The 26,217-nt window shown below is 43.1% G+C and overlaps 1 long non-coding RNA gene across 2 annotated transcripts in view; it reads right to left on the bottom strand.

Moving 5' to 3' along the window:
* Positions 1 to 25,813, bottom strand: part of LOC131495758 (uncharacterized) — a 43,057-nt gene extending 17,244 nt beyond the window's left edge. The window contains exons 1-3 of one of the 2 annotated variants that reach the window (XR_009254098.1): positions 22,253 to 25,813; positions 14,188 to 14,281; positions 13,529 to 13,600 (exon numbers count right to left, since the gene is read on the bottom strand). This is a non-coding gene — a long non-coding RNA (uncharacterized LOC131495758). Of the gene's footprint in view, positions 1 to 13,528; positions 13,601 to 14,187; positions 14,282 to 15,051; positions 17,248 to 22,252 lie in introns of those variants that run through there. The other variant, XR_009254097.1, reaches the window with a different exon arrangement.
* Between the last annotated feature and the right edge of the window lie 404 nt (positions 25,814 to 26,217).

Genomic DNA, 26,217 nt, shown 5'->3' on the forward strand with positions numbered 1-26,217 from the left:
CTGTCACCTGACAAAGAACTAAACTTCTGTCTTCTCTAAGGCATGGGATTTTTGATGGGTCTCTTTGTTAGAGCAAACTAACCTCACCCTAATGAATACAGAAATTGGTACCAAAAGTATGGTATTGTTATTATAAAAACCAAAAATATGTGGCATTGGCTTAGCAGTTGGGAGATAAGATAATTGATGTGGTTTACTAGAGAGACAGTGTCCTTGTTATGCTGGGGCAAAAACTTGTCAAGATTGTCACCTGCCATTATTTGAAGGACAGACCAATTGCCTAAGCCCCTAAATCTACATGAAGTCGTCGCATAAAACCACATTGTTAGTATATACTGGCTGCTCCTTCCTGTTTTTTAGTAATACACTGCAACAGAGTGCTGGCAAACACTGGCCAGACCACCACGAACCCAGAAATAGGGATCTTTAAAGTCAATTGCCTCTCTACCCAAAACAAGAAGAGATAAAACTATAGTTGTCTAGAGCATTTTTCAAAGGTCAGTTAATACTTCTTAGCCGAACCAAGAGCCAGGCCTGTGGCAAAGGTGAGACTAAGGGTCTAGGAATTTACCCTGAAGCCTATCATTTCAGATGGACTCAAGGTAGCCACTATTAAAATGAAAGAGAGAGGGAGAGAGAGAGAGAGTTATTGATCAATCAAGGAAGCAAAGAAATAAAGCAGCTTTACGAACGATGTTCAGAAAAGAACTCTGGGAATGGTGACTGGTTCATGGAACTGACTGAAGCTTTTACGGTTTTTAGACTTCTACATTGCCAAAGAAACAAGCCTCATCCAGAAAAAAAAAAAGTCTCTAAGTCTTCAAGGCATAAAGAAACCCATGGCCTTGAGCCTCTGACATATGCCCCAGTAGGAAGCCAGCTGTGAAATTTGCATGGCACCAAAGAGGGCTTAATCCAGAGCTCACTTCAAATGCTGCCAGGAAGAAAAATAGATGGCAGAATAACCTCAAGAAGGCAAAGCCATCAGCCACGAAGGTCAATGGACATACCTCTTCCATACTCTTTACCACTTCTTGCCAGCTGGGATTAATCACGTTGTTTGCATGTAGCTATTGGTCATTTTCATTGGCTGATGGTATTCCTTTGTAAGAATACACCATAATTTAAGCCATTCTATCTTTTATAGATATTTAGGTTGTTTCTGGGTTTTTTTGTTATCATGTTATGAACATTCTTTTACATATTTCTTGGTGCACAAGTGGACAGAGTTCTCTAGGGTAGATTCTTAGGGGTACAATTAATGGGTCATTAATTACTCAGTAATGTCAAACTCTCATAGTGATTGTGCCAATTATAGCCCCTCCTACAGAGTATTTGTGTTCCCTTTGTCCCATGCCCTTGTCTGATGTGTTATTTCTGGATCTTCTAATATTGTCTAACTGGTAGAGGCATAACGTTGGGTTGTTGGGGTTTAATTCACATTTCCCAACTTCTAATGAGATTAACTATCTTTTTATATTATTTATTGGCCATCTGGACTTGCCCTTTTGTGCCTATTCAAAACTTTTGAGTAGAACTATTGGGTTGTCTATCTCTTTCATATTAACTTTTAGGAATTCTTTTATGTAACAATTAATTACTACATAATGTTGCAAATATTTTCTCCCACTTTGTGGCTCATCTTTTCACTCACTATCTGGTCTTCTGATGGTGATGAGAAGTACTTAATTTTAATGTGATTAAGCTTAATTTTTTTAATTCCTCAGTGTGCATTTCCCTATCTATGGTTCATACTCAGAATGTCTGAGAGATGATCTAATTATCTGCCCAAGCATAGTATAGGGCAATGTGATTGGATGATACTCTCACGCAAAACCATTTCTAGGTGGCCTACAGGTGTCTGTGTTAGGATCAGTGCTAATCTCTGGGCCTATTTACTATCCCTAAGGTAGGGGAGTACCATTTAAAAAAAAAAAATGAGGCGTGCCTGGCTGGCTCAATTGGAAGAGCATGTATCTCTTGTTCTCAGAGTTGTGAGTTTAAGCCTCATGTTGGGTGTAGAGATTACTTAAATAAACTTAAATTAAAAAATTAAATAAAACAATAACTGATGGGACAGGTATAAATTAGACAAAGGACAATATATTTAAGTTAAGAAATGTTACTTAATAACAACAAAGCTCTTAATAATCCATATCCAGAGATGAAGAAAATAAACAGAAAACTTTCTAAAAATTATGTCATTCCATAGTGTGGGATTTTGCAACTCAAGTGTTTAGTGATTGAATACTTAACAACAACAACCTACCCTAAAATGCAATTTGCAGACAGCTGATTGATTAGATTCTGGTGATTGCAAAGTTAGTGCTGGGAAGTAATACAGTTAACATTTCATGAAAGTATTTTGAAGTGACTACAGTTGCAATCTAAAAAGTGGCAGACCAGAGTCTAAAAAAGGAGAGCCCATGAGTTCAGATTTGCCAGTGTTCATCAAGGAACTTCCAAGAGAGAGCAGGACTGGATACACAAGAACATTCCCATCACTTCAGGCAGCTCTGTTTCAGTTTTAGAAAAATCAACTATTCAAATCAGAAGCTCAGGTGAGGAGGGGAGCTTTCAGAGACCTGTGTGAGGAGAATTGCTCTACAGACAAGATGCAGAGAGCCAGAAGGGAACTGTACGAGGATCAGGAGTTTATCCAACCCAACAAGCATTTCTTGCCTGCCGTATCACAGACGCTACGGTGGATACAAAGTTGAAGATAAAGTTCAGTTCAGTATCCTTGTGTGGCAAGTTCCAGAGAATGAGGCTCCAATTAATAAGTAATGTTTTTTTGGCTCATGTCTACAGAAGTTCAGGCTTCAGTGTTGGATTAATTCAGTGGCTCCTGGGTCATCTTCCCTCTGCGTACTGACCTCATCTTCAGGTTGGCTTCCCACGTTGTGACACAGCTCTTCTAAAGGCCAGGATTTCCCAAAGAGAGGAAAGCTTTCCATGGAGGTTCACTTTTTCTTTTTTAATTTTTTTTAAAGTTTATTTATTTATTTTGAGAGAGAGAGAGAGAGAAGTGGGGGAGGAACAGAGAGAAGGAGAGAGAGAATCCCAAGGAGGCTCCACACTGTCAGTGCAGAGCCGGATGCAGGGCTCGAGCTCACAAACAGAACTGTGAGATGATGACCAGAGCCAAAATCAAGAGTCGAATGGTTAACCGACTGAGCCACTGTCCTCCAGGGGCCCCTGGAGGTTCACTTTTAAAAGCAAAGACACTTTTTTCCCAGAAGCACCTAGCAAAGTTAACTCCATTTTCCATTGGTCCAACTGGACCATGTGCTCCTTTCAAAACCAATCCCCACATCCAAAGAAATGTCATGCATTGACTGGTTCAGAAACCCAAGCCTAAACCAATTGCCTTGGCACAACAGGAACTACCTCTAGGCAATAAAATCCCATCTTTTTGGTTGGGGTGGGGGAGTAGAGTCATCCTTCCCCAAAGCTAATAGGCCAGAAAGTAAATACCTGAGTGAAAATCAGGGTGGTGTCAGGGAATCGCACAAAGGATGCGGTGCTATTTTCCTGTTACAGTCTCCCTCTGCAAGGAGTTTACAGTTGAAAGGGGGAGACAGGGTTGTAATCTGCTCATAATGAAAAGTGACAGGAGGCGGGGGGGGGGGGCCTGGGTGGCTCAGTTGGCTCTGCGTCCCATTCTTGATTTCGGCTCAGGTCATGATTTCAAGGTTCCTGAGTTCGAGCCCCACGTCGGGCTCTACTAAGATCGCAGAGCTTATTTAGGATTATCTCTCTCTCTCTCTGACCTCCCCCGCTTGTGCTTATGTGCAGGCACTCTCTCTTTCTAAACAAATAAGTAATTAAACAAACAAATAAGCAAAGAGTGACAGGAGAGATTCAAAATGCTACAGGAGACTAGAGGAGAAGGCCACTTGTGGTACCTGAGGGTCAAGGAGCTGAATCATGACAGATGCATTTTTGAAAGATACAGAGGCTAAGAGTGTTGGATCCAGAGCACAGGAGGGGAAATGCAGTTCAGAGGAAGGAGGCAGGAAATTAGTTAGGTCTATAGTAACATTCAAACATCCAAACGAAAATGTCTGAAATCTCCTGCTTAGTACTCCGGGCAGCATTTTAAGGAAGTAGGTAAACAGGAAACGACTGAGAGACATCTGACGGTAGCAGCGGTGATTATTATAACACAGTGATACTTGGTGATCTCTCAGTGTCTTTTATCTGTCTCTGGTCCAGGCGAATAAATAGAACAGCGGCCGACATGCATTAAATGCTTTACTGACGTCGTCGTTCACTCTGCTGAGTATCCGACAGGCGTTAACTTGTTAAAACTTCACAGCAACACAGCAAAGTGATTACTCTTACTGTTCCCATTTGACAGATGAGGCACAGGAGAGTTAGTTTGCATTAAAAAGTAGGTAATAGGGATGAGAAAAAACTATTCAGTATTGAAAAATGTCTAAATGGAAAACGTGCTCACTCACGGCAGTGCGCAGGACTGTTAAAATGGCCCTGAGAGCTGAAACCGTGCAAAGGGATGTTTGTAAACAATGAGAAAAATTACAATTGTTTGGTGACCTTCAAATATTTTTTTAAATGTTTATTTATTTTTGAGAGAGAGCACCAGTGGGGGAGGGGTGGAGAGAGAGAGATTGAGAGAGAGAGAGAGAGAGAGAGAGAGAGAGATGGAGACACAGAATCTGAAGCAGGCTCCAGGCTCTAAGCCGTCAGAACAGAGCCTGATGCAGGGCTCGAACTCATGGACTGTGGGATCATGACCTGAGCCGAAGTTGGGACGCTTAACCGACTGAGCCACCCAGGTGCCCTGACCTTCAAATATTTTTGTCAAAACATTTAAAATTCTCTGTCAGTTGTAAATGTATCGGGACATGAAAAAAAAAAAAAAAGCAATGCTAATGTTTATTTAGTACCCTGCAACTTAAAACATTAGACACATCACAAAGAAAAGTATTTTATGTCTTTCTAAAAAAAAAAAACAAACATATCAGGAGTAGTTTGAACAGTGTTTGCCTTCTCCTCATGTAACATACAACACAGACTGAGCATTTTTTTAATGCCTTGGCAAACTGTCAACTTCCTTTCTAAGATTGGATCAGTTTCCAACATTTTATCATTTGGACTTTCCATTTTGTGAAACACCTCCCAGAGTGCCTTCCATGTGAACATTTTCCTGGTGTCACTTCCTCTCAGACACCATCATCCTTTTCGTCACAAGCACGTATGTCCCTGAGCTTGCCTTTGCCGACATCCTCCAGCTGTATCTGTAGTCTCGGGTGGCGGGAACACCAACATACCCACAGTCGTGATCTCCCATTTCACTTTCAGTATTATCACTTTCCATGTCTCTGGTGCATGTCCATCTCTGTCGGCCAATGCTCTCTTTCGATTATCCATTTTTGTACAGTGTCGTGTGGGTTTATTCCTGGGGGACAGGCAGGCAACTCAGCACATGCTTCCCTGTCTGCCAATGAGCCCAACAACAGATGGGCGGTGACCAACAACCAAGCGACAGCCTTTAAAAGAAGTGATGTGACAGCTCACTGATCGTGACATGCGTCGGTTTTTTATGCAGTGATTTGAGCACTGAAGAGCTGGCAGCAGAACGTGTGCTCTACGCAATTACTCACGCTTAATATACCGCGGTAACTGAAATTTGAACTGTGTTGTGGATGGACTGTTGTTATCTAACTAAACCATGGCAACCGCAATCCATGCATATCAGAACCATGCAAAGTGAAGACCGCCTGTAGATACAAGGTAGGGCAATTCTCTGATAAACCCCCATGTATCCATCACCCGGCCTCAATAATTATCAACCTCTGGCCAGTCTGGTTTCTGTGAGACCCCGCCGGCTCTCCACTTCCTGCATTATTTTGAAGCAAATCCCAGGTATTTGATCATTCCAGATGTAAATATCTCTATTTGTGATTCAAAATGGGCATTTAAACTCAGCTCTGTCAAATTCCACCGTCGAAGCCCTTAACAACTACATTCTCCAGCTTCCTGAGGAAGTTAGTAGACCCAGAGAAATGGAATAATACAATAGCAGTATTTACTCTTTTCGTCCTGACAACAACCCTTTGAAATATTATTGTCTCTATTCTTTCCAATGAGGAAACTGAGGCACAGAGGAGCCAAGTAACTTGTCCAAGATCACCCAGTGAGTAAGAAGTTGAATCGGACTTTAAATTCAGATCTCCTGTTTCCACATCCCTTCTCTTTTCTGTACATCACAGCTGCCTGGGAAGGGGTCCTTAAACTTCCATCGTTTACTTTCTCCTGTCCCCAACCTCCTGCATCACTCAGCCCCCAGCTATGGTCGAGAACTGGGGAAACCATATATTATCTCTTTCTCTCTGCACTTCCAGTCTTACTGGAGTGTGCTTCCGACGGAAAAACAAAAACAAAACCAGAAACAGAAAATCATCAAGGACTCAGTACAAACCCTTGTGTAGGTGTTGACTCTTCCTAGTGCTGGGGAAATGGTTCCCATTGGCTCTGAGTCTGTCACCAGGGTCAACTTGCTCAAACCCAAGCCTGGGTCTGTCAGCAACCCCTCCTCCACAGGTGTCTTCTCTGTCACGGACTCAGAGCAAAGCCCCACTGTGCAGGTTACTGGATTGAAACCTGGCATGCCCTCCACCCCCAGGCCTTATCTGGGCCTGAGTTAAATCACTCTCTGCTTCCTGATTAAACACCTCAGCCCTTGAGTGGGGCACTCTTTGTGCCGAGCCTCTGGCAAGGGGAGAAACACTGCCTTGAGTTCCCTGATACGGTGGAAAAACCGCAGAGAAGAGAAGAAGCAGGAGGAGAGGGAGGAGGGGAAGGAGAAAGGAAACCCCACCTATCAGTCTATTGGCCCTTCCCTGAACCCTGCCACTAATTCTTTTTTTTCCTGTAATTAAAAAAAAAAGTTTATTGATTTTTTTAATGTTTATTTTTGAAAGAGAGAAAGAAAGACAGAGCACAAGCAGGGGAGGGCAGAGAGAGAGGGAGACACAGAAGCGAAGCAGGCTCCAGGCTCTGAGCTGTCAGCACAGAACCCGACCCGGGGCTCGAACTCACAAGCCGTGAGGTCATGACCTGAGCCGAAGTCAGACGCTCAACCAACTGAGCCACCCAGGCGCCCATATTTATTGATTTTTTAGAGAGAGGGTGAGAGCGAGCAGGGGAGGGGTGGACAGAGAGAGACAGAGAATCTCAAGCAGGCTCTGTGCTGCCAGCACAGAGCCCAGCACAGGGCTCAATCCCCAGAACCGTGAGACCATGACCTGAGCCTGAATCAAGAGTCAGCCGCTCAACTGACTGTGCCACCCAGGCACCCCATCCTGCCACTAATTTTGATAGGACTTGCTGTGCCCCGGCTCACGATTCCTCAAGCACTAAGAGAATAGGCCTGATAATGGCCTCTCTGCTCACTTTCCTTTACCACTGCAGCTTTCAGATTTCCCTGTGAGCCTTCCTTCTATTCCAGAATGAAAGCATATTTTCTCTCCTGCTCCTGGATGGAGTCAAGCGGGGCAGGGTCCTTTGTGTCCCCTTTGGCTGCAGTTTTCCTACAGTCCCAGAAGTAACTTTGGGTGTGCCTGGGACAAAAATACTTAAGAAACGAGGTAGGAGACACCAAGAACAGAGGGACTGGAAGCTGCCAAAAATGGAAGACATGGGTGGCTCAGTTTAATGTCTATTTTGGTACCAGGCCCTGTTGCCTTACATATAGCATCCTGTTGATTGAAATAGATGGCTGCTATTTTGTCTGACCAAATTCAGCACCTTCCCCCTTCCCCCCCCTCCCCCCCACACACCTCAATTCTTATTTTTGTTAACAGCATTTACAAAGACCCTTTCCTCTAGGGAGTTTTCTCTCCCCATTGCACCAGTAGATTCTGGTGGGACTGCCAATACAAAGCCCTTCTCCCCTCCCAAGGGTGGTCATACAACCCAGATATGGCTAATCAGAGACTTCTTTGGGCTCATATATACTAATATGGAGAAAGAGAAGTCCTCTTTCCCTCTGAGTTGCTGAGCAGAAATTAAAGAAATCAAAGTATTTGAAACCACTGCCACCACTTGTATGGAGGAAGCTCATTTATAGTAGGAGAAAATGAGGGCAATTACAGAAAGAAGCAGAGCTGATTGTGTGTGTGTGTGTGTGTGTGTGTGTGTGTAAAGAAAGAATGATTGAGATAGATATCTTTATCTAGCCAGCCAGCCAGCCAGCCATCTAGCCATCTAGCCAGCCAGCCATCTATCTATCTATTTATGAGAGCGGGTAGGGAAGTAATCTGAAACTATTTTAGTCTCTGGGTTAAGTCATAAATGTAAACTGGCAACACCTTTGGGTATCACTCCTTGTATAAGTCATTTATTTAGTCAGTCACTGGTGAGCCAAGATTCGCTCCAGGTTTCTCTGATCCCCTGGCCTCTGCTGCTGGCCCTCTGCCAAGCTGCCTCCTAAAGGTGGGTAAAACTTGGTCCTGCTCCAAAGAAACAAAGTCTGCAAGGAAGTTAGACCCTTATAAACCACTACAAAGCAAAGCAGAACACAGCGCTATAACGTAGATACAAGTAACATTCAGTGGGATGTACAGGGGAGTGATTATGCCTCAAGTCAGCCCGGGGCCAGCTTTGGGGGATTCCGAATACTTGGATGCCCAGATTAACCCCAGAGTGGTCTCCTCAAGTCACTTTGGACTTGTACGGGCACTGGCCATTCATTGATGTGCAACCAGCAATTATCACAAACTTGAACAGAAACTTATTGCTTCGAGCAGTGGCCACTGTTTGTAGAGCTCAGCGTTGTTTGTGACTCTGCCAATCATATTTACAGTTGCCCCGAAACCTTTGCTCTGAAGTCGGCCCCACCCCACTGCCGATCACCACTCTGCCGCCTGATCCGTTGGACGGCATTACTTCCTGCTCCAGCCACAGTGAGCCTGCAGCCGAGTAGCGGTTGGAGAAAGGTAAGTGTGGATATTTATTTCCCAGGCATTTACCAAGGGAAATGAGTTTGCACGTGCCATTTACAAGCTACTTGCAAAACATGCAGTAAATTTAGTTGATTAGTCCCAGAGTCTAAAACAGTGGTTTTCAATCTTGTCTTTTTCCTCCTTGAGCCCACTCTAAGCCAGGAAAGTAGTCCATAGCTAATCAATCTCTTCCTTTCCCATGTACTAATGGAAAAATAATTCAAGAATACTATTGAGGGGCCATTACAAAGTATGTTTTGGGAGATTAAGTGTACACATGCTTTAGCAATTAGGGCATAAATGATTCATATTCAAACAGCAACGCATGATGGTCTTTGAATCTAATTACTGGAAAATTAAAAGCCAAAAAATACAGTTGAAACAACTATGCAACGCTAGTCGCTTTAACCAAACACATCACAACTAACTTGATAATGATGAAGCAAAGTTAACAGTAATTATAATTAGAAGCAAGAATGGCAGCATTTGAAGACCTCAACTCACACAGGGCAGTATGGAGTAATGACAAAGCGCCATCCAGAGGAAGTGGACAAGGGTCCACCAGAACTTTCTCTGAGAGCCAGACTTCTTGGTGGAATATTAAATTAGAATCCTCAATAGAATTTAGTAGCTCGTTGATTCTGGTTTATGAATTCCAAATTAGATTAACCTTTCATAATTCACTTAGCATGCTATTACTAAGTAGGTCTTAGATGTACATAAAAGCAATCATATGCATTTATAAATAGTTTGTCCCAAAGGACTAACGAGAAGGTGAACTTTCTCAGGTCAGTTTGAGGTCCATCAGGTGTGCCTTGGGTTGCTTTTGAGAATCACTGGGAGCAAGGCTCTGCAACACAGCTAATTGCTATTTGCCGGGGTCTTAGACAAGGCAGGAGTGAGATATGAGAGCCAGGGACATTAATTCCAACTCTCTTGACTTCTACAGTAGGAGTTAAGCCAGGACCTCAGGAGAAAGCAGAGTGTTCCAACCTGACACTCCCAGTTAAGTTAGAATGGAGGTCAGCGTGACTTGGAAATTTTCACACTTGTTAATTAAAAAGAGCAACCTCCTCAAAGCAATGATGATGGATGCTGGTAACTCCCAGATTTATGATATTCTATTTGTGATGAAGAAATTAAATGAAGGCAAGACTAGGAGGCAGTCTGCCAGAAAAATCTGGCTGTACCAGTCTCCAGAGGGGACAATGCCCTGTTTTTCTACCTCAGAAGAGAATGCCTTACAATTGTAACACTTTCAACCTTTCAAAATACATTTGCGTATGTTACTTAATCTCCAGCGAAGAGGTATAATTTCTTTTTTTTTTTTAATTTTTTTTTTTTAATTTTTTTATTTTTGGGACAGAGAGAGACAGAGCATGAACGGGGGAGGGGCAGAGAGAGAGGGAGACACAGAATCGGAAACAGGCTCCAGGCTCCGAGCCATCAGCCCAGAGCCTGACGCGGGGCTCGAACTCACGGACCGTGAGATGGTGACCTGGCTGAAGTCGGACGCTTAACCGACTGCGCCACCCAGGCGCCCCAAAGAGGTATAATTTCTGATGTGACCAGAGGGTTTGCAGCTCCCTGACCTCTTTACTTCCCCTTTGTTCAATATTCTCCTTCCTTCTTGGGTTCATATCCCTTTTAATCAGTCCTTTCTCTCTTGTTCTTTCTGCTGGCTTTCTTAGCTTTAGCAGCTCACTCAAGGCCCTGCTTAGTCTGGATTTTTCAGGGTTACTCAGAGTTCAAAGAGGTGGCTGATCCCGGAATCAAAATCTAATTCAACCTAGATCTGTTGGGTCCTTTAAAAAAAATTTTTTTTGGCTTTCCAAATGAGTCAAGTAGAACCCTTCATGTAAAGTGACTTCACTCCTGGATAAATGGTCTTAGGTAAATAGGCTTATGAATTGAGAGTGATCATGCATAGCGTAGGCTGTCTTGTACCTCTAGCCTCGAGCTAACCAGCTCGATAAGAGCTTCCATGTATCTTGTGAAATGCAAAGGTCAGTAATTTGAAGAGTGATATGGGTTGACCTGTGTCCCTCACCTCCTACCTCCATCACAATTCACGTGTTGGATCTTAACCCCACAGTCCTTCAGAATGTAGCCTGATTTGGAGATAGGGCCTTTAAAGAGGTAATCAAGTTGAAATCAGGGCATTAGGGTGGGACCTGATCCTATATGACTGGAGTCATCATAGCAACAAGAAATCTGGACACAGAGACACAAATAGAGGGACAACTAGGTTAAGAGATACAAGAGGAAGGCAGCCATGTACAAGCCAAAGGGAGAGGCCCAGAGCAGTGCTTCCCTCATAGCTCCCGGAAGGAGCCAACCCAGCCCACACCGTGACCTCGGACTTCCAGCCTCCAAAGCTATAAGAAAGTACATTTCTATTGTTTAAGCCACTAAGTGGTGCTTTTTACAGCAGCCCTGGCAAACAAATACAGGGAGCAACAGAGACAAGGAGACGAATTTTTCCTACCCCTTTGTGGGATTATTTTCAGAACTGAATAAGCTAATAGATGTAAGAGCACTTTGCAAATAGTTTAAACCACCATGAAGACAAAAGGGATTGGTAAAAATAGAGTAGCATTCCCTAGCTACCATATTTTAAACTACCATTTTGTTTGAAGTTTATTTATGTATTTTGGGGGAGGGGGACAGAGAGAGAGGGAGAGAGAATCCCAAGCAGGCTCCACGCTGTCAGTGTGGGGCCCAATGCAGGGCTTAGACCCGCGAACTTCAAATCATGACCTGAGTCAAAATCAAGAATTAGGATGCTTAACTAACTGAGCCACCCAAGTGCCCCAAAACTACCATTTTTAAGAGTCACCCCCTTACACACATGCATACTTAAATCCCCTTCCCTGATTTATTTTCCTCTATATAACTCTTATCACCTTATGACATAGTATATATTTTACTTATTTATGTTGCTTATTGTCTGTTTCTTCCCAGGAGTGTGAACTTTCTATTTTGTTCATTGCTATCTCTCCAGCACCTAGAACTTTGCCTGGTAGGTGGCAGGTCCCAAAACACACTTAGTGATCGAATCATAAATGGATATTCACATCTTCTCCTCTCCATGAGGCCATCACCTACTAATCTTTTATGACAAATGGGTATCTCCTCCCTTAGGAAACCTCCCAAGGTCACTATCCTCTTCCATCCTCTTAAATGGGTTGTTCCCTCATTGCCCTGACCACATCACACTTCCATGCCTCCCTCACTGTGGGTTCTTGAAGGTAGGGTCCACCAAGACATATGTATCCTGTATCCCAAGCAGATGGCTCTGAACCTGAACCTTGGTGGGTGCTCCATACTTGATTATTGAATGAGCCAGTAACTGGGGAAAAAGGGAAGGGCAGAGAAGGATCAGAATTGGCTCACTAGGATAGCAAGTGCTGGTGAGGATCTGGAGGAAAGGGAGCACTGTTGGTGAGAATGTTACTTGGTGCCACCACTATGGAAAGCAATATGAAGCCTCCTCAAGAAATTAAAAATAGAAGTACCATATCATATCGTCCAGCCATCCTACTTCTGGGTATATATCCAAAGGAGATGAAATCACTATGTTGAAGAGATATCTTCTCTCTCATGTTCATTGTAGCTTTATTTATAATAGCCAGGTTATGAGGGGCACCTGAATGGCTCAGTTGGCAAAGTGTCCGGCTTTGGCTCAGGTGGTGATCTCTCGGTTTGTGAGTTCAAGCCCTGCGTTGGGCTCTGTGATGACAGCGTGGAGCCTGGAGCCTGCTCTCTGCCCCTCCCCTACTCATGCACGCATGCACGCTCTCTCTCACTCTCAAAAATACATGAACAGAAAAAAATGTTTTAAACAGCTTAAAAAAACAACAGCTAGGATATGAAAACAGCTTTAAGTGTCTATGGATGAATGGATAAATAAGATACTGTATACACACACACACACACACACACACACACACACACACACTGAAATATCACTCAGTTATAAAAAAGAAGGAAATCTTGCCATTTGTGACCCGGATGAACCTAGAGGGTGTTATGCTAAGTGCAATAATCTAGACAGAGAAAGACAAATACCGCATATTTTCATTTATATGTAGAATCCTAAAAAGCCAAACTCATGGAAACAGAGTACGATGGTGGGGGTGCTGGGGAATGGGGAAAATGTAGGTCAGGGCACAAACTTTTAGCCATGAGATGAAGAAGTTCTGGAAACCTACTGTATGGCATTGTGACTCTAGTTAACAAAACTGTATTCTATATTTGAAAGTTGCTAGGAGACCAAATCTTAAATGTTCTTACTACAAACATAACAACAAAATGGCGATAGTGTCCGGTGATGGATGAGTTAACTAATCTCGTGGTAATCACGTCACAGTATTTACATGTATCAAATCATCTCACTGTGCACCCTAAACTTCCAATGTTGTATTTCAACCATATCTCAATAAAGCTGAAACCAACAAAAAAAAAAGCAGTGGCTCGCTAGCTACCTTGTAGCCTAGGCTGTGCCCCGTGAGCGGTCAACAGTACTGAGCATTTAAAAGGAAAGCCATCCTTACATACTGTTTTGGGGGCCCCAGAGGAAACGAGAAGTTAACAGTGAGATGAGCCATGAGGAGGGCATCATGGATCTGAAATAAAAGAAATGAAATTAAAATCAGTTAAGCAGAGAAGAGATAGGCAGTCACTTTAAATCAATCAAAAAAAATGAATATCTCCTGGATTTACAGAACAGGAGTCTCATCTGATGAATATACGAACGTAACTGAATACGGAATGAATTCCCCTGGGGCTGGGGTGGAGAGTGGGGGTTGTCACCCTAGACACTTTGGTTAGGAAAGGGAAAACTGAGGGGCCTTTGTCAGCCGAGCCTGGCTTAGAGAGTGCCCGCACTGGGGGTGAAGATGGGCCTTTCCTGGGAGGTTTTGATGGGAACTAAACCCCAGGGGTGGGGGCAGGGCCCACCTGGGAGAATGGGAGGGCTCTGTGTGACCTGCTCTAGTGCCGATGTGGGGCTCAAACATAATAGAGTCATTCAGGGTAGGAATCCTCCGCTCCTGGAAGCATGGTGTTGGTGTTTGCATTTGAAAGGGAAAAAGTACAGGAGAGAAAAATCTATAAAGGTCGCTGTGCTCTGGGTGAAGAATTAAGGATCTCAGGCTGATGCTTCTTGTCTGCAGAGAATGACCAAAGGCACATGCTTGCCAGATTAACCCACCTGTGGGCTTTCACCATCCCAGCGAGTGAGAGTCATCATTTCGTCCGTTCATTCTTTCATGCAAACATTTTCGAGCCAGACTTGGTGCTAGATTCTGGGGATACAAAAATAAATGTTAACAAGGAGCCCAGCTAAGAACTTTGACCTCCTGGATTTGTGTAATCTAGAACCCAATGCCGCAGATGTCCTCTGGTATTCCCCAGGGGGTTAGGAAGGCGGCTATAACATGGTGAGGGGAGGGGAGGAGTGGCTACAAGGCTGATCAAACAGAGCAGAAGGTTGTTGGAAGAGTAAAATGCCAACCCACTGGAGGACCTGCCTCACAACCTCTTGCTGGGAAAGTTGACTGGGACCCATTAGAGCAGAAATACAGCTCCAATAAGGCTATAGGCACTGCCACTAAAAATCACTTAGAAGAGGGAGCTGAAGTGGAATGTGATTCCATAGGAAGCTCTGAAGTGAGAAGGCCCTTCAGAGAGGTCCAGAATTGAGGCGAGGGAGATGTGCCTTTGTAGAATGTCATTGGGTGTGGGCCTCCCCATCCTGGGAGGGAGAATACTTGGGCAAGACAGTTCCCTTCGGGGGAGGGAAATTCCTGGGGAGGGACTCAGCGATGAGCTTTCGGCAGGCGACCTCCCCAGAAGTTGGGGGGATTTGTTCCTCAGCCCCGGAGGTGGGGATCTGGGTGGCACACCACAGTATCCGCTATGACGGAATATAACACAGTAACACAAAATACGACGGGTGCCTGGCTGGCTCAGGTGGAGGAGCATGTGGCTCTTGATCTCAGGGTCATGAGTTGGAGCCCCACGTTGGGTGTAGAGATTACTTAAATAAATAAACGAACAACTCAAAAAAAAATACAAAGTGTGATGTGACACCATGGTGCTGGAAGGCAGGTACAGGTGCAGTAGAGTGAGCTCTCAGAAGGTGGAGGGATCACATCTGAAACAGAGAAAAGGGAAAGCTGCCTGAGGAAGTTGAGGTCTCTGGGTCTGTGCCAGCCTCCTACCCTTGCCTTAGAAGAGCAGAGGTGATGGACTCGCATGCTCCCAGCTGCTGGGGAAGAAGAGAGCAGGTGAGAGAAGAGATGTCCGCAATTGCCTCCTTCCCCAGCACTTTCGGAGCTGCTGTCCTAATTCTCAATCGCTTCTAGCTCCAACATTCAACGGGCTCAGGTTAGGAAGCCCCTGACAGCACTGGTGAGGGCTGCCCTCAGGGACCTCTCAGATATGTCCACGGACTGCCCTGATGGACTTGATTATCCCGCCCTAGCTATCCCTGTTTGGTCCAGGTCATCCGAGAATTCTGAGCTAGACAGCACTTTCCTCAGACCGTGCCTTCCATTTTCACTCGTTTTCGTTCCTATCAAGCCAGACTGTTCTTCCCTTCTTCAGGCGGGGTGGGGGGTCAGGTCAGTGGACCTAGAGCCACCTTCCTGGGATCAGAATAGATGGAGAAAGGGTACACTGCTCCACCCTGCCGAGTCAGTGGGGATTGTTACCAGTTTTGAGATTTATCCTCTTGTTGAGACACCTCCAGGCTAACGGAAACAGCTTTTCCATGGATTTACTCCCCAGTCAGCATGTCTCATGGCACACTTTATAATTCTGGTGTTATGCCCCTTTAAATTCTCCATCATAGGCAAGGCCAAAAGCTGGTGTTTATAAGCCAAATAATGAATTCTGTCTCAGGCTGTGCATAAATCTGTATACTCCAACATACAACTTTCCATGTCACAGTTCAAAAGTATTACTTCAAGTAGGCAAAATTAAACAAAGCAAAGCACTCTAGCCCCTATTCCAGATAGGGTCTCGTTTTCCTTAACTGTGTAAAATACAGAGATTGGTCTTACGCAATAATCTTTATTTGCTAGGCCTTTCCACGCTAAGGGCCACTGAATCATATTTGCTGAAGCAGCTGATTGAGACTGTATACTGGAAGGTATAACAGTTATCTCTTGCTGAATAACAAGTTACTACAACGTTTAGTGGCTTAAAATAACAAATGCATATTATCTCAGTTTCTTTAGGTCAGGAATTTGAGAGCAGCTTAGCAGGAGGGTTCTACTCAGGGTTAGTCCGGTGTCAGCAGGGGCTGCAGTCATTTTAAGGCTTGCCTGGGGTTGCAGGATACACTCGTACGGTGGCTGAACTCACAGAGCTGTTGGCAGGAGGTCCCTGCTCCATGACACGTGGACCTCTCCTCGTGACATGCAGCTGGCTTCCCCCAGAGCAACGGATCCAAGAGAGAGCAACCAAGAGGAAAGCCATATGACTTAGTCCTGGAAGTAACACAGTTATTTCTGCCATACTCTGTCCATTAGTAGTCACTAAGTTTGGCCCATAACCAAGGGGAAGAGAATCAAACTCCCTTCGCCGACTGAACAGTGGTTGATCAAAGAATTAGTGGACCTAATTGAAAGCCACCACAGAAGGGAACGTGGAGGAGAGTTGTACGAAGCTACAGGGTGAGGCTGGAGTGAAGCTGTGAACTGGGGGCTCCTTCTGTTGCCAATGCCACCCACCCCAGTGCTCTCACGACACCCATCCTCACTTCCTTGGCCCAATGTCTCAGATGTAGTCTCTCCTCCCCTCATCAGTCCGTCCCATGCACTACGTTATCTCTTCCCAGAGATATCCATGCTCCTGTCAAGATGGTCAGGTACGCTGACGTACTAATCCTCTCCCAGGGAATGCCAGCATCTCATTAGAGCCACCTGCCTCTGCTGTGAAAGTAAAAGCTGTCTTCTTGGAGGAAGAATGAATTTAGAGGGGCAACTCCCAGGAGGACATTGTGGGCGACTGCCCGGTGTACTCACGAATATAGGGCCTCTCACACACCTGGGGAGCCGGTGTGAGGCAAAGGACCAAGAATAAATGTCCAACATGCCATGTTTCCCCAAGCTTTCTCCGTTCCCTTCTGACCTCTGTGGTGGGATAAGCTCCCGGTCCGGCAATGGCTCCTTCCAGGAAGGTCCTTCCTGTCAGCTTCTGCTTCTGATCCTGCACTGCGACCACAAACCCAAAAGAGATGCCTCAAGCCCCTACTGAGTGAGCACAGTTCTGCTCCCTGAACCCCCTTGGCCCTCTCCCACGTTTCCTCTGTTAAGCTGAACCACCTTCCATCCCAGAGTAGACATCAGACTCAAACCAGATGCTTGGAGTCCTTCTGGGTTGGGCCTCCTGTGCCCCGCTAATAGCTGTGTACTGTCTGGGGCCAACCAGCCAGGCCTGGATCCAGCGGGAACACAGGGAGCTGAACCTGCAGACAACCAGTAGTTTTCAGATTTGCCTTCAGCACTTGGTTCCAATCACCAGTTGATAGAATAAGTCCTGCTGGTGTTCTTCAGGTGTCCAAAGAGGAGGTGGAGATAATCTAACATCTGGGCTGGATCTCCTCCTCTGTCCCTTGCTTCCTCTCCTCCCCCTGACCACGTGCAGGCTTAGGCTCTAGTGACCTCTAACCAGACGATTGCAAGGGCCTCCCTACTGCTCTCTAGGTTCTGTTTGGTACACTTCAAATGACACACTGCTTCTGGCTCGCTCATCCCGTTATGTCCAACAATGACTTTCAGCGGCTTTTGACTTCATCTCCCAAATTAAATGTGCATTCTCTTCCCTAGGTTTCCAGCTGCATTCCCCACCACTTGACTTCCTGTATGTGGCTATCCAGCCAGATGAATTGCTGGATTGTTTTCAAAACCTATTCTGACATTTTCCCACCTCTGCTCATTGTTCTCCCATCTGTCATGTCTTCCTTTCTCAGCTTACTTCCATTTCTTCCTCTTTCAAATTTCTTCTCACTTTCACTTCAAGCCATGTCTCTCATAAACAGATATAAACAATTCTGACCAAAATTTTAGCAAATCAAATCTAACAGTATATAAAAGGACAACACATCATGACCAAATAGGGCTCATCCCAGGAATGTAAAGTTGGTTTGGCGTTGAAAAAACAACCATCATAATGCATTGTATTTGTTTCCTATTATTGTGTATAAAATTATCACAAACTTAGCAGTTCAAAACGATGCAGATTTATTATCTCACAGTTTCTATAAATCACAAGTCCAAACATGGCACAATCAGATCTTCTGCTCAGGGTCTCATTGGGCTGAAATCAAGGAGTCGGCCATCGCTGTAGTTCCCATGTGGGGCTTGGCGTTCTCTTCCAAGCATGGGCTAGCCCTCTTTCCATAGCCCGTTTTATTTTAGAAATACTTGCATTTTTGCCTTATCCCCACCACAGCCCCTGCCCTGAAGGCAGCAGCTGTCTTCATCATGCCGGTGTTATGGAATTCAACGACAATGTCCAAGTGTGCTGGTACTTTCCTTTTCTGCTTGAGCATTTTGTAACAGTGAATAAAGAGAGAGTCATTTCACGTTATAGATTTCTACCATTTTGCCACAGAACTTGTCTGCAGTCCTCTCATTTGGCAGCCCTTTTCCCAGTCTGGTAGCCAGCATTTCTGGCAGCTGCTGGGCCCGGCTTTCAATTAAATATGGCCATCTGTGAAAGGTACACTGCCACACAGCTCATTACTGTACAAGAGATGGTGATGGGAGCAACGATTACTATTACTTATTTACCGTCTAATGGGCCAAGGCACCTTTTTTTTTCGTACCCGAGCAGGGGTCTACCATATCTAGATTAGACTTTCATTTTAAGAAATCTCATCAAATTGAACAAGGCACAGGCATATGCGAGAAACTGGAACAAATACCCATACCCCCAACTGCTCTCCGTTGACATAAACTTCAGAGTGGATCTAGACCGCCCCCACCCCCTGCCTCCTCAGCTGTATCTCCTTTGAGACCTTTTCTCCTTTTCATTTCTGAGTGTTGGGGGTAGGCAGGATTATGGCTACGGGAGCCACCAGGCACTCTCCCTCCCTTTCCCCTAGAGATCTCTAGCTGGATGAAATAAGTCAGTCAAGGAGGCTCAGGTGTGCAATACTAGTCAACTGCTCAGACTTTGGAACCCAACTGTCTGGGATTGAATTTTAGGATGTGTTTTTAATATTTGTACCTCAGTTTCCACAGCTGTAAAATGGGAATAGTAATAGTACTTATTTCATAGGCTTACTCCAGAGACTAAATAAGTTAATTCATTTAGAACAGTGGCTGGCACACAGTACTCAGTAATAAAGGTTAGCTATTGTTATCTCTAGAACTGTTGTTCTCAACCCCATTCGCATATTCAAATTAATTGGGAAGATTTTGAAGAACGCTGATGCTCAGAGCAACACCATTGACATTTTTGGTCAGATAATTTTTTGTTGTGGAGCGGTCCTGTCCTTGTAGGATCTTTAGCAGCATCTCTGGCATTTATCTGTTAATGCCAATAGCAAACCTCCCCCATTCTCAGTTGTGATAACCAAAAATGTCTCTAGACATTGCTAGATATCCACATGGCGGGATAATTTTACCTCAGCTGAGATCTACTGCCCCAGATCAATGAAATCACAGTCTCTGGAGATGAGGCTTGGGTATGAGTCTTCCCAAAGGCAGATCCAGGTTTTGTGGGCTTGAAGCTTATAAAATTTGGGGGCCCTTCTTTTAGAAAAATAATAAAAATTTAAAAATTAGATCTGGAAGTGAATATTCATTTAGAATGAGTAAATAATTTACAACAAAATACTTGTGTCTTGGAGATTCCTATCCCTTTCTTTTTTTTTTATTTGAGTCTATTCATTTATTTATTTTGAGAGACAAAGAGTACACACACATGTGCGTGCACGAGCAGGGAAGGGGAAGAGAGAGAGGAAGAGAGAGAATCTCAAGAAGGCCCTGCACTTAGTTCAGGGCTCAAATCCACGAACCATGAGATCATGAGCCAAAATCAAGAGTTGGACACTTAACCGACCGAGCCACCCAGCCCCCCGCCCCATACACCTTTCTTTTGAGATCACAGTAGACAAGTTACCAGCAAAAAATTCTCTATGACAACCTGCTTTCTCTCCCCACCTAGAATACTCTACACCTCCCACTGCTAACAGACACCCTCAAGTTTAAGCATCTTGAGCAAGTGCTATGGAAAATCTGTCTCCAGGTCTTTCCTTGCTGCAGCATACTGCTTTGGATAGGGGCCCGGCTGGGCAGAGAAGGCACAAAGCCCATGAGGCCTAGTTACCTTAATCACAATTTCAGAAAACTTGGCACTGGAAGGTAGGTTGGAGGTGGGCAGGGAGTACAGCTAAATGAAATTGAGATTGCAGCAAAAAACAACTCAAAGTCTGGAGAACAGTGACCCTGGCCATGAAATGCATAGTTCCAACCCGCTGACCTTTGATTTGCAGCCTCAGCACCGAGGTCCTGGTCAGGATACGTGTCAAAATTCAGGACTAGGTGTGCTGAGGGCCAAGCAGTGAGACATGTGCCTCACAGATCAACACGATCACCCTCTGTGCATTCCTCAGGAACACTGAATCCCAGGTCTTCCCAGAAACTAAAGAAACAGGGCAGTGGTTACCCAGCAGCCATAATTAGGGAGTCTGACTCCAGGTGTTAGAGACTAGACTTACTTCTGAACTCCATGAGATGAGGTTATGGGGACAGGCTAAGCCTGTAAATACCAAAACCTGCTATGTACTGAATGTTTGTGTCCTTCCCCACCCCCCACCCCTCAAATTCATGTTGAAATCCTAAATTCCTAATGTGACGGTATTAGGAGGTGGAACCTTTGGGAGGTTCTAGGCTCCACTCTCACAAATGGGATTAGTGCTCTTATAAAAGAGATCCCAGAGAGCAACCTTGCCCATCACTGTGAGGACACAGGGAAAAGATGGCTTTTCAACGAACCAGGAAGCAGGCTCTCACCAGACACTGAGTCTGCTGGCACCTTGATCTTGGACTTCCCTGTTATGGTACTCTGTTATAGCAGCTGGAATAAACTAAGACAGACTCCCGGCCTCAGTTAGGATGGGCTCCAGCCTGGGTGTGAGGAGCAGCAGCTAGAACTGGGTACAGGAGTAAGCTAAGATGTGCTAGGAACTGGGGAGGAAGAGGAGGAGGAGGAGGACACAGATGCTAAAGGTGGTTTGCTTTTGAGGGAATTCAATATCAGCTTTTCATACTTTTGAATGTAAATCTCCATCAAAATATTATTAATAATTGATAAGATAATATCCTATAAATATCTGTACAGTTACCTCACAGGACTGGTTTAAGGCTACCATTAATATTTAATAAGGCATGATACCTTATTAAAACTTCATGATTATTTAAATCTACTTCAGAGCTGAAGTGAGGAATAAAGATAAGTATATAATGTGCCTGACACATAAGTGATATTTATGAAATAGTAATTATTACTGATGCTATGAATTAGAAACACATGCTCCAACTCTGAGCCAGGCAGACTTGAGTTCATGAGACCTTGAGCAAGTATTTAAAGTTACAAAACCTCAGTTTCCTCATCTATCAATCAGGCAATAGTTCTTACTTCATAGTGCTGCTGTGAAGATTAAATGTGATAATGCTATGATATTTAGCATTGTGCTTCTTATGTAGTAAATGCTGAATATACGTTGGTTATTGTATTTAATGCTTTATGAGGCCCTCTTCACTATGTTTTTGTTTGGTTTGTCCCTGATGTCATCACATATACTGTTTCCTTGTTAATTAGGCCACATGTCTTCCCTCTCCCCCTCTTTTGGAATATCAATATTTTTGACATTCTGAAATCGACCTGGAAAGATTCCTTCCTTCTGATCCTCACTGAGTCTTTTTTCTTTACTTTTTTTCCCTTTAAATTCTCTAGGTCGCCTCTCTTGTCTGTTATCATTAATTTAGAACACTCTTGATACACAACCCATTATTCAAAGCCAGTACATCTTATAACTTGGAAACTCTTGGTTTCACAACAGTCATGCCCTTGACACTAGGTTCATGTCTGCAACAGTTGTTTGCTCCAACCTCCCACCTCCCTGCCCTTAATCTCTCCATTACCATCTCCATTACAATGAGTGAGAACTCAGCATTGTTTTTACATTATCTTAGTGGTACCTTTCCGCAGGTACAGGTACTCAGATGGCCTTCTGTCACCTGTGGCTGTCATCCTACCTTGTTGTCCAATCCTTCTCAAAGCCTGTTTTCTCTCTGTGTGTCCTCTTCTTTACAGTTTCCACTTCTTTGTGAGTCTATAAGAATGTGATTTAAATGTTGGCGCCATTTACTAAACTCCAGCTTCCAAATTAAAGAATACGCTTAGTGACATGGCTAGCAGAAAGATAGAAGTACACTATATTATATATAATGATTATATTCTCATTAGCTATAAATTGAGATTTTGCACATAAAATTTTACTCTAGATATCCTAGGGGAGCTAACTATGTCCCATAGTAAATCCTTTTGCAAAGCACATAATCATCCACTAATTTGTGTTTGTACATAAAAATGTGAAAATGTGGATATTGTGTCAGACCTATTATTCATTTGGGATTCTGTCTCTAGGAAGAGTTTATGAAGATTGTAGCTATCAGACCTACCTAAAAGTTGAAAGAAGCCCTACAGCTTGCAGCTTTTTTGGTCCCTTAGCCATAATTTTTAAAGTGATGATATATGAAAAATAAATACACTTCTGGGTAACCTAACGAATTAATCATATTTATTTATTTCTGTTTCTTCTGAAATATCACTAAAATGTTAAGGGGGGGATTTAAAAAAGATACAAATCCACAAAGAAAAAGAAAAGAATGGGGACCACAGCAAATGAGGGATGTCAACAACATTTTATTGTTGATGGAAAGTGGATAGGTGATGATAAGTGGCTTAGTAGAGAGGAAGTCCTAGCCAAAGCAATTAGACAAGAAAAAAAATCCCAATCAAAATCTCAGCAAGTTATCTTATGAATATCAACAATCTGAATCTAAAGTTTATGTAGAGAGGCAAAAGACCCAGAATAATCAACCCAATATTGAAGGAGAAGAAGAAAGTCAGAAGACTGGCACTACTCAACTTCAAGGCTTATGATAAAGCTATAGTAATCAAGACAATGTGGTATTGGTAAAAGAATAGCGAGATAGATCAATGAAGCAAAATAGACACCCTATACAAGTAGACATACATTGATCTTTGACAAAGGAATAAAGACAATGCAATGGAACAAAGATAGTCTCTTCCATAAATGTGGAACAACAGAACATCTAGGTACAGAAAAGTGAATCTAGACACAGACCTTACACCCTTCACAAAAATTAATTCAAAATAGATCGAAGACCTATATGTATAACGCAAAGTTATAAAATTTCTAGAAGATAACATAGGAAAAAAAATCCAGATGACCTTGGGTTTGGCGATGACTTTTTAGGTACAACACAAAGGCACCATCCCTGAAAAAATAATTGATACGCTGGACCTCATTAAAACTAAAACTCAGGGTGCCTGGGTGGCTTAGTCAGTTAAGCATCCGCCTTCAGCTCAGGTCATGATCTCACAGTCTGTGAGTTAGAGCCCCACCTCAGGCTCTGTGCTGACAGCTCAGAGCCTGGAGCCTGCTTTGGATTCTGTGTCTCCCTCTCTCACTGCCCCTCCCTTGCTCATGCTCTGTCTCTCTGTCTCAAAAATAAAAATAAAAACATTAAAAAAAATTTTTAAATGTTTAAAACTAAAAACTCATGCTCTGTGAATGACAATGTAAAGAGAAAGAGAAGACAAGCCAGACTGGGAGAAAATATTTATAAACAACACATCTGATAAAAGATTGCTATCCAAAATATGCAAAGAACTTTAAAACTCAGCAAAAAGAAAACAAACAACCAAATTAAAAATTGGGCAAAAGACTGGAGCAGATATCTCACCAAAGTAGATATGCAGATGTTAGTAAGCATATGAAAATATACTAAATATCATGTGCATTATGGATTTGCAAACTAAAACAATGACAGCCACTAATACCTATCAGAGGTACCACAATCCAAAACACTGACAGCACCAAATGCTGGTGAGGATGGGGATAAACAGAAACTCTCATCCACTGATGGTAAGAATGTAAAATGGCACAGCCACTTTGGAAGACAGTTTGACAGTTTCTTAAAACTAAATACATTCTCACCATACAATCCAGAGATCATGCTCCTTGGTATTTACTGAAAGCAGTTGCAAATGTATGTACACAGGAAACCCTACACACAGGTATTTATAGAGACTTTATTCATAATTGCCCTAACTTGGAAGACACACGATGTCCTTCAGTAGGTGAATCAACAAACTGTAGTACATCTAGACAATTATGGAATATTATTCAGCACTTAAAGAGAAATGAGCTATCAAGTCATGTAAACGTGGAGAAAACTTAAATGGGTATTACTAAATGAAAGAAGCCAATCTGAAAAGGCTACATACATACTGTATGATTCCAATTATGTGGCGTTCTGGAAAAGGCAAAACAATGGACATAGTAAAAAGATTAGTGAATGCCAGGATTTGGGAAGAGGGAGGGATGTACAGGCAGAGAACAGGGGATTTTTATGGCAGTGAAACTATTCTGTCTGATACCACAGTGGCAGATATGTAACATCATACATTTATCAAAACCTATGGAATATACAACACTAAAAGTGAACCCCAATATAAACTATGGACTTTGGATGATTAATGATGTATCAGCATACATTCATTGATTATAACAAATGTACCACTCTGGTGCATGATATTAATAGTGTAGGAGGCTGTGCACGTGTGAGGGGGTGGGGAGTTATAGGTTATAGGTTCAATTTTGCTGTGAACCTAAACCTGTTCTAAAAAATAAAGCTTATTAAACAAACAAACAAACAAACAAACAAGGACAATGTGCACATATGAGAATACATATAACATTAATTAGTATTTAATATAGCTTCTCCTTTACATTTGTCTCTTGTTTCCTAATACATAGTAGTTATTGAAATAAGGTGTGTCTTTTTGAAACCTTAAGGCTCAAGCCAAACGGTCTTCCTAATGTTAAATGCAACTCCAGACACCTTTTATCCTCTTTGGCTTTTAGGGCTTTATTCACAATGCTAATCTCAAACATTAAAGGCATTTTTCAATCAATCTTAGCTTCCCTGAGAACCCATTATAAGCCAAATATGTTTCATTAGGAGAACACATAAATAAATGTGAGAATTCATTCCACATGGTATACACATACTATATGGTCATTAAAATAAATTCATTGGGGCGCCTGGGTGGCTAAGTTGGTTAAGCATCTGACTCTCGATTTTAGGTCAGGTCATGATCTCATGGATTGTGAGATTGAGCCCCACGTCGGGCTCTGTGCTGACAGCATGGAGCCTACTTGGGATTCTCCCTCTCCCTCTCTCTCTGCCCCACCCCTGCACGCATGCATGCTCTCTCTCTCACTCTCTCTCAAAATAAATAAACATAAAAAAATAAGTGCATTTAAAATGTATATTTAGACATTGTGTGTTAGATGATTACTAGATTACACGATTACTAGATTACATGATTACTAGAAGTGCTAGGTCTTGAAAACATGGTTAGTGGCAACATCAAGTGTACATTATTGTATATAGTATGCTATTTTTGGATCCATTTGTATTTATTTATATTTTTAATGACATCATTTATGCAAAGTATAAAAACACAATAATAGTAACCTATGGGAAAGGAAGAAGGAGGGTGGGTGGGATCGGGGCAAGAACACTGGGACTTCAACTTTATTTTCAAATTTTTCAAAAGAATCTTTTATGATACTTCTGGTTTTCTCCTGAAGGGTCCTGCGGGGTAATAGTTCCTTAAGTTTCCTGGACATTTTGGAAGGTAATGCTCTCATCTGACATGAAGTTGCCCTTTCAATGTTGACAGGCATACCTAATTCTGACATTCTGAAATTTGTGAACTTCATTTGCTCATTCTATCTTTACCATTGCAATTTTATCATTTAAAAAAAATTTTTTTATTTAAAAACAATTTTTAATGTTTATTTATTTTAGAGACAGAGAGACAGAGCACAAGCTGGGGAGGGGCAGAGAGAGCCGGAGATAGAATCTGAAGCAGGCTGCAGGCTCTGAGCTGTCAGCACAGA

This window comes from Neofelis nebulosa, chromosome 15 (assembly GCF_028018385.1).
Source record: "Neofelis nebulosa isolate mNeoNeb1 chromosome 15, mNeoNeb1.pri, whole genome shotgun sequence".
Lineage (NCBI taxonomy): Eukaryota > Metazoa > Chordata > Mammalia > Carnivora > Felidae > Neofelis > Neofelis nebulosa.